This window comes from Rhagoletis pomonella, unplaced genomic scaffold (assembly GCF_013731165.1).
Source record: "Rhagoletis pomonella isolate Grant_MI unplaced genomic scaffold, Rhpom_1.0 Rhpom_scaffold_00011, whole genome shotgun sequence".
NCBI classification, from domain to species: domain Eukaryota; kingdom Metazoa; phylum Arthropoda; class Insecta; order Diptera; family Tephritidae; genus Rhagoletis; species Rhagoletis pomonella.
The window spans coordinates 10513188-10522090 of record NW_023458565.1 but is presented as its reverse complement, the minus strand read 5'-3'; positions in this window follow the sequence as shown (position 1 = coordinate 10522090).

Here is an 8903-nt window from a genome sequence, read left to right as displayed (position 1 = left end):
CGGTGAACCCGTGATTGGATCCAGCCGTACTTTTGCGTTCATGTCGCCGCAGAGGCCGGAAAGACCGTGTTTCCGTTCCCCCGTTAGTAGGCGGGCGGAGAGGCCGAGACCCCGCTCACCGTTCAATAATTTCCCCTTCTTCAATCTCTGGACCGGGAGGCCTAGTCTCGGTTCCAGAGTCGGACGCGTATAGAAAAAGAGTGCCGTCTGCCTCGGCTTCTTCCACTTGCACACTCCATGGTTTGTGGACTGTTTCCTCCGAGTCGTCTTCGTTGCCTCGTGCCCTCCATGACACACATTCTCGTTGGCGCGTTGGCTCATCCTCTAAATGCGGAGTGGAGTGGTGTTTCTCACCACACCTACGGCATCTTCCCTCGCTTTGACAATCTTTCAGCTGGTGGGTCATGGCAAGGCAGTTTGCGCAATAGCGGCCCAGTAGAGCTTCGCGCAGTCTCTCCTCGGGCGATTTTGCCCGATAAATAGGGCAGGACCTAATAGGGTGGTGTGCATCGCATAGGCGGCAGGGTAGCGGATTGCGATGGGCGCGTTGTTCGGCTCTTTTCCTCATCGTGGCGATATGAGACATAGTGTCGGCTGAAATGCTATTTGTTTGCATTGGATATTATAACGTGTATGTATATATTGTTGGGTGGCGAGTGGTATGGAAGGCGTCGAGGAGTGCAACGCTTCATTCTGTCAGTGTGAACTTGGCAATATATATATATCCCTAAAAGCGCAATGTTCAGTGGTGAATATTGAATTTTATCTGCTCAAGAAGATCGGGAAAATTGACAAGACCACAGACAATGTCGTAGATATATATTACAGACTCAATAGTGCATACACCTGAAACGGTAAACCAATAGAGGTTCTATAAAACGTAAGAGTTTGGAGAACAAAGCGAGTGAGTCTTCGTTGAAGTGTTTCGATTCTGTCAAAGTCAAATAAATTAAACTCCCAACTACTGATGCATATTCCAACTTTGATCTCACTAGGGAGTTGTGAAGCGTTTTTCTCGTATAGAGACCATTGAAGTCCCTAGCATGGCGCCGCAGAAAAGCCGAATTGGAATAGGCCTTCGGTACAGTAAAACTAATGTGATCAACGAAAGCAAAGCCTGAATCAAAAACCACCCCGAGCTCTAGGAATTCATTGATAGTAGAAAGTTAAGCGTTAGAAAGGCTTTACGCAGAGACTGTTGGGTTATGTATTTTAGAAAATGTCATATGAAAGCAATTTACTGATGTTGAGAGTTAATTTATTTCTAATATTCCAGTCAATTAGATTGTTCAAATCTCTTTTCAGAAATGAAATATCCATCAGGCTAGATATTCCACTAAACACATTTAAGTTATCTGCATAAAGCAGAAACTTTGAGTGATGAAAACAGGCCCCAATGTCATTAATGAAAAGAACAAGTAAAATTGGACCAAGAATGCTACACTGAGGTGTGGTGTTCTTCAGGGGTAAGATTTCGTATTTTCTATTTCTACATATGAAATTCTGTTAGATACATAGCTATGACCTAACCCAAATTAAGAATGCGGAATGAAAGCCTAGACTTTCAAGTTTCCGCAATAAAATACTTTGCGAGATAGAATCAAAAGCTTTTGAAATGTCTGTGTAGATAGCGTCCACTGGAAATCCAGCTTTCAAAGACGAAATGAAAAATTCTGACGTACTCGGCGGTGTCGCCAGATTCGTCACACTTTGTAAGCATATTAATTATTTCTCTTTGGAAATCTTTTACTAGATATTGTTTGCGATGCAGCCAATTGTTCCTTCAACTGAACTATTTCGTCTTGCATTCGCAATGAATGTTTTTAAGTCTTGACAGTAGACCATTTTTTATTTATTTTTGTTTTACAAGTGGTCGACAGTTTACTTAATTTGGTGTACGTCTAGGCAATACATTTTTGTCTCAACGTCGACGTATATTTTTTGCGCCAAAGTATTAGATATATATCACAATACTGAGATTTTTTACTTTTCACTTTTTTTCACCGCACGAAGTATTTTATGTTACCCGTTCCAAATTCGCAATTGGCCGACTGTGGGATTGCCAACACCTTGGTTGGTACACCTTTGCACTGCGGAAAATTATGTATCCAATTGAAAGAATAAAGGACTCTGGCAATGGAAGAGTTTTTTTTTGTAGAGATCACACAAAATGAATAATGTTCAGTGTTTATTTTAGCTCTGTTGATTGGAATAGAACCGTTTAGGTCGTATATCGTATTTTAAGAAATAATGTTTATCTATATATATAAAAAGAAGTTACATTTCCTTGGTAATCTTATAACTCCAGAACGCACGAACCGATTCCCACGGTTTTGCATTCGTTGGAAAGGGCTCGGGCTCCGTGAGGTTTGTAGCAAAGAAAATTTTTAAAAAATAACTAGGGTCTCGAGATATAGACCAAAACGTGGATCTGGGTAACCTTGGGTGTATTTGTTCAATATGGGTATCAAATGAAAGCTGATCATGAATGCTTTAAGATTGAGCACTTTTCATATAGCTGGTTGACTAGGGTCTCGAGATACAGACCAAAACGTGGACCCGGGTAACCTTAGGATGTATTTGTTTAATATGGGTATCAAATGAACGCTGTTCATGAATGCTTTAAGATTGAGCACTTTTCATATAGCTGGGTGACTAGGGTCTTGAGATATAGACCAAAACGTGGACCTGGGTAACCTTGGGTGTATTTGTTCAATATGGGTATCAAATGAAAGCTGTTCATGAATGCTTTAAGATTGAGCACTTTTCATATAGCTGGTTGACTAGGGTCTCGAGATACAGACCAAAACGTGGACCCGGGTAACCTTAGGATGTATTTGTTTAATATGGGTATCAAATTAAAGCTGTTCATGAATGCTTTAAGATAGAGCACTTTTCATATAGCTGGGTGACCAGGGTCTCGAGATATAGACCAAAACGTGGAATACCGTTTTTGTGAAAAATAAAATTGTGTAATGCGGACAGTTCTTTAATCTTCTTTAATATAAAAATTAATATAAAAATAAGTAGGGTTTTCCTTCCTGACGCTATAACTCCAGAACGCACGAACCGATTTCCACGGTTTTGCATTCGTTGGAGTTTTATAGCTAAGAAAATTCAGGAAAAATTTCAATAGAAAAGTATATGGTGTGTGAGTATCCCTCACGAAAATAAGTATGTTTCATTTAAAGTAGATGGTGCCGGAGCGTGAAACATTGTTTAACAGCTATTCATTGTACTTTGCTCAGTTAATTTCATGTGACATTTATTATACGCACGTTCTTTCAAACGCTAACTTAAAACCGGTATTGTGTTCACTGTGAAATTGAGGTTAAAGTTCTTCGTTTCCTAACAGTTAAATTGGAAAACAATCAAATCAATTACGCGTATTGTGCAAATTTTTATTCAACTTCAACAGCAGGCATTTGTCCTTAAGGTGGTAAGTTGAACTGTGCAAATTATTTGGATCGTGCATTTGAGGTTAAATTCACCAGTCTCTCCATAGTGAAATTGTGACATTGAGGTTAAGTTCTTCGTTTCCTAACAGTTAAATTGGAAACCATCAAATCAATTACGCGTATTGTGCAAACGAAATGTTACAAGAAACGCAGCCATCTGGTGGCGAAACGGAGTTCGCCGGGTTTGCTAGTTTTACATATAAATGTATGTATGAATGTTCATGAAATTTACAGTTTACTCTACATACTGTAGTATGCGAGCAACTTACAATCAGAAAACGCAACACTGTAATCTGTAACAGCAAATTCGGTAAAACGCAACTATATGTATATAAGCAAACACGCACTCAAATAAAATACGACCGGCCGCTTTGTGCAATTGTTTCAGAATGTCTTTATTCCTCGTTTTTCGCTTGCCAAAATGGTGTCCTTCGTAAGTCTACATCACAGTGCTTACAATCTATCACTTATGTTCTACTTTTTACAATTCTCTTGGCACCACTAACATTAACCCTTGGCACACTACTACAAACGTTAACCCTTAGCATCGGTGGAGAATTTAATGTATGCAAATAATCAATTCAACTCACAAGATGGCCCTGCAAAAATCGTTGGACCATGTACTCTATTTGTGGTAAATTGGAGTACTTACAAAAGTGTTCCTCTGTCATGCTGTAGCGGACCAACTCGTGTCTCTACGCCAGCTTATTGTTTGTTACCCGATCATTGCTCGTGTTTTAACGAAACGTGATTGAAGTTGAGCATTTGAAAGCACATTTGCATGTCTGGCTGTAGCTGAACGTGTAGAGATGCTCGCTGTTAGTTCTTAGCTCCCAGCATGTTCGGGTTCGAATACCGTCAGAGGCAACATGTAATTTTTAATTTTTGTCTTGGTTTTTATTAATTTCGAAAAAGCATTTGAGAAGTGAAGAACAAAAGCGTGTACAAACGAAAAAATATAACAACAATGCCCATTGTTAATATGTTGGAGTAGTTTTGTGCTACTCTGATGTAATGCAGGGATGGAGTATATGGTCCTGCCCTAGGACATCGCAATGTTAATTGGACCATATTTTTTATATGAATTGTGGTTAATTTTGGAGTACTCTTTGGTCCTTAGGGAGTACTCTTTACACGCATGCATGGAGTAGTCGCGATTTTTGCAGGGTGGAAATATATTGATCACGTTTCCGTGATTACTTTAGTGAGGTTGAGGATAAAATAAAGAAGAACGCAACTGCTTCTTTTAAATTCATACAAATATTCTTTAGTCTCGTTATTAAGCGATTACAAATTAGAGGAATTTCTAAATTTTAGATTCGGAATATCTAGCGGCAGTCTGGCTGTTAACAAGTCTATATTAGAAGTGAGAGGCAGCCAACTACATACCTACTAGGCAGCCTATTCAAAGAAGATAATTAAAAAAAAATTTATTAGCATAAGTGTTACAATAATTCAATACGAAGTTGATTGAGTAAATCCGTCGGTCAGCGATTCGGTGTCCGTACAGAAACAAAAAGAGCGCATATATGAAAATAAACCTACCTCGAGCTCACATTCCAGCGAGCTCGAAAATGGGTTGACGCAGTGCGATTGCGCAAGGATGCATTTTAAGGGCGCAAATATCTAAAACACTCAGTTTGAACGATACCATTGAAGAATGGGGGATCGCCGACATGTTGAGAACGACGAATTGACTCTATGATATGTTTACTTTCCAATATTTTTGATATTCATGGTTTGAAACTGTAGTAACTGCAATATAAGTTATTTCGGTGCCTCACTGGGAGCGTTATGGTGTTGCTCCTTGTGGACCTCCTGCCTTGATCCGATTTTTTCGATTTAATTAATTTGCATTAGTCCCGATTACGTTTTCAGGCCGTTTTCTGAAAAGATACAAGTTTTATCTTTGCCTTACAGCCAATCTTAGTGTGCCCAATACTACCACAATTGAGGCATTGGCTCCCCCGATTCTTCATTATTTTCTGTTAATTTTTCTATTTGATTTATTATAACTTTGTATGTGTTTTCTTGAATTTCATCATTTTTTTTTATCGGAAACTTGATCCCAATTTTTATCGGCTGGTTTTTTGGAAACTTTTTGTTCTTTAGTTTTAATTTGTTTAGTAATTTCTTTATTACTTTTATTTTTTAGATCGCTGGTAAACTTATCGGCGGACGCCTTGGAAACTATTGGTTCCAAAGGGTTTATTTTTTTATTAGTGGATATGGCTTTAGATAGCGGAGGCTCCAATGCCTGAGGGTATGGAGAAGAAAGATTGATTAGATCTAAGGGCTGAGATGGAGGATTTTTCTGTGTAGACTATCTTTTTAGGTGGACTAACAACACGCCTACGCTTATTTTCCCGACAGATCCTTCCCGATTTCAGAAAAACTATTTCTAGACTGTCTAAAGAATTTGAATAAATCGACTTCGGTTGATCCGCATTTTTGACAAGACCAACGAAGACCCTTTCCCTCATTAATAGCGTCTAACACCCTACCGCTCAAACCAGCACATTTTATATGGGCAATCCCATCGCAGAGCCAGCATGACACATAGGTGTCGCTCTTAACGTGACAATTGGCGTAAATACACGACATATTCGAAATGATATCTATGGATATGTTTGTAGGTTTATATAAAATATTAGAAGCAAAAAGGCAAACAGTTTTAAAAGCGATGTAGGAAAAGAAAACAATCAGCTGATAAATATTAGCTTGAATTTTATGTAGCGAACAGTTTTAAATACACTGTATTTTGACATTTAATAAACACAAAGCAAACAGCTGTGACAAGGATGAAATAGCAGAAATGACAAACAGAGCAATATAAATGTGCACAAGCAATCACAACTGTAATTATGGATAAAAGAATCAATTCACCTCTCCACAATTCACAACAACAATATAATTATATGAAAGAAAAGACACGGCACACGCAATTAATAATGTTAAATTAAATTGAGCAAATTCACTAGAAATTTTGCTGTTTTACTTAACTTTAAATTGTGCACCAAACGTTTCTTTATACTTTTCAATTTAATCAATGTTAAAACTCTTGGCAAAATAAGATATTAAATGAGAGCACAAACAAACACAACTTCACAGCTTTGACGTTTGCTTTGACTATGCAATATTGCCGGTATTAAAATCGGTAGATATCTTGGAAACTTCTTGTTCCAAAGGATTTTTTTTTTTTGCATGAATATTAATGTTGATGCTATTTTCGATACTATCGGTAGCACTTTTTATTTTATAAAAGATCTTCTCATTGGGCACGTCGGTACGCGCCTCAACTTTTTTCAATAAATACATAATACCCCAAAAGGAGATCGAATTCCAAGTTTTCCATTTTATAGAAAACTTCCTGGACTCCAAATAGGGTTATCAAATGGTAGTATTTAATGATAGAAAAACCGTTCACTGTTTTCACTTGTTTTATAAATGGCTAATTCATTTTTGTTTTCATAGACCCCCTGCCTTTTAAGCTTTTAAGTTTCTTTTTAGTTTTTCGTCGTAGACGTTGATGTAGGGCAGTTCATCCTCTCTACCCCTAAAAAATTACTCTCGTTCAGGTTATTTACCTTCTGAGCCTTCTTGCGGTCTAAAGCTATTATTGCTTTCTCTTCGCCGCTTTAACACCATGTGTCTCTTGAGTTTGTATCCCTAAATTTTGTAGGTGTATTGAGAGGTGTATTGGCTGAAGCATTTGTGCTTGCCAGATTAAAATTTTGCTTTATAAAGCCAATATTGTGTTGCAGCTTATTATTCAAGTTTCTTTTGAACCTCGATATGGATGGATCCATATCCATGGGCTCTGCTTTAGGGGCGTTGTTCGTGGATGGGAACCGCAAATTATTATTTGTATAATTTGATTTAGCTTTAATTTCTTCATTAGCTGTGGCTTTGTGACATCAATAATATCTCCATATTAGGTGGTTTAGTGATTTAACACTAATTTGTCGATTTTTTTTTTTAATATTTGTGTTTAAAATTTTAAGATACCGCCTTTAGCGATTTTTTCTGCAAAATATTATTTGCTTTTTATTCACGAAAAAGTTCGCTCGGTTTTTCCCGACACGATCACTGGTTTCATGTAAAAAAATTCCGTTCAACCGAATTTTACTATTTTTAAAAAATTTTCGATACGAACACTTTTAAAATGTAAGGCCACTTATGTTTGCTTCCTTAGGAAACTTTAAAAAAATATATTTCAATCCACGACCTCGCTGACAACAAATAAGAACACAAATTGAGTTCGTTTTCGAACTATGCAAACGACAGAACTAACTAACTTTATTTTTAATTTCACCCTTATTTATATATTTACAATTGTTTACTTAGCAAATAATTTCACCATAAGGCGTTGGCATTGCATCATGCTAAGATGGGCGCATTGAGTCCTGTTATAAAAATTCTTAGGGCATGATCCCTACTCTTCTTATTAAGCTCTTTAGTTAAATCTGACGCATTGCCATGTGTCATTATTGTTTTTTTTTTATTAATAAAGTCAGTTTTTTGTTGACCAGGTTGTAATATTCTACAACCGACATTACGCATTCACGAAGGACGCTTGACTCCTGCTCAATAATGTGTTTCGGGCGTTTGTCCGAGTACGCGGTTTGTTAGGACATCATTCGCGTCCTGAGTTACTTTGTTTCTCAAAATCGTAAGAGCCGCGAAATATTTTCTACTGCCTCTCACGTACAGGCTCATTGCGTTATGAGCTGCTTCTCTCCAGCGAACATGCGCGTTTATTTTTCCCAAAAATTCGGGTAGTGATTTTATCACGTCAAGGGACTTCTGGCACACTATTTTTTCATTAATTGTTTCGGCTTCATAATCTGTAGCCCTACGAGTATTTACTTCTAATTTTGAACGTAAATGTTCAATTTCTTGCCTTAGGCCCGTTTGATGCTTTAATTGTTTTCTTAAAAAAATGTACAATTGTGTTTGATTAGAAACAATGAAATTATAGCAAGCATTTTTTGTGAGATTGCATATTAAATTCGATTACATATTTAATTCGCAAAATCAAAATCAGATTTCATACTAAATTAGATTACATATTAAGTTCGCAAAATTGAAATCAAACTGGATGTCATTTAAATTTTTAAATTTCGTAAATTCAATTTTTATAATTTTTATATTGAGCATAGACGTATTGAAGTACGTCCATTTGAAAATCTAGGCGGCTCTCTTCTGGGACCTTCTCAAACACTTCGCCAATCGCACCCAAGAAATTGTTGTGTGTGTTTTTTTTTGACTATCCACAAACTGACTTACTTCGTTGACTAGATCGTTAAAGGCGGCGTTCTCATCGTTTTTTTTCTTTTGTCTCTTAGCCGGCGTTGGGGCAGTGGTTTCTTGCTCTTCTATTATAATGTTCCCACTCTCGCCTATTTGGAATCCAAAGGAAGTATCCAGTATATCTGGTTCTTG